Genomic DNA, 252 nt, shown 5'->3' with positions numbered 1-252 from the left:
CAATCCATCCATCATCCATCCATCCATCTATCCACCCATCCATCCATACATCTATCCTTCCATCAATCCACCCAACCATCCTTCCATCCATCCATCCATCCTTCCTTCCATCCATCTATCCATCCACCCCTTCCTTCCATCCGTCCATCCATCCATTCCATCCACCCATTTATCCATCCATCCCTTCCTTCCATGCACCAATCCATCCATCATCCATCCATCCATCTATCCACCCATCCATCCATCCATCCA

At 48.8% G+C, this 252-nt stretch overlaps 1 long non-coding RNA gene across 2 annotated transcripts in view; it reads right to left on the bottom strand.

Annotated features, from left to right (window-relative positions):
* Window positions 1-252, bottom strand: part of LOC112840082 (uncharacterized) — an 8,185-nt gene that overhangs the window by 2,622 nt on the left and 5,311 nt on the right. The gene's annotated exons all lie outside the window — the stretch shown is intronic.

This window comes from Callorhinus ursinus, unplaced genomic scaffold (assembly GCF_003265705.2).
Source record: "Callorhinus ursinus isolate GAN/ISIS: 27379988/994484 unplaced genomic scaffold, GSC_fseal_2.0 scaffold45, whole genome shotgun sequence".
Classification (NCBI taxonomy): domain Eukaryota; kingdom Metazoa; phylum Chordata; class Mammalia; order Carnivora; family Otariidae; genus Callorhinus; species Callorhinus ursinus.
The sequence above is the reverse complement of the archived record's forward strand: the minus strand, read 5'-3'. Positions and strand labels throughout refer to the sequence as shown.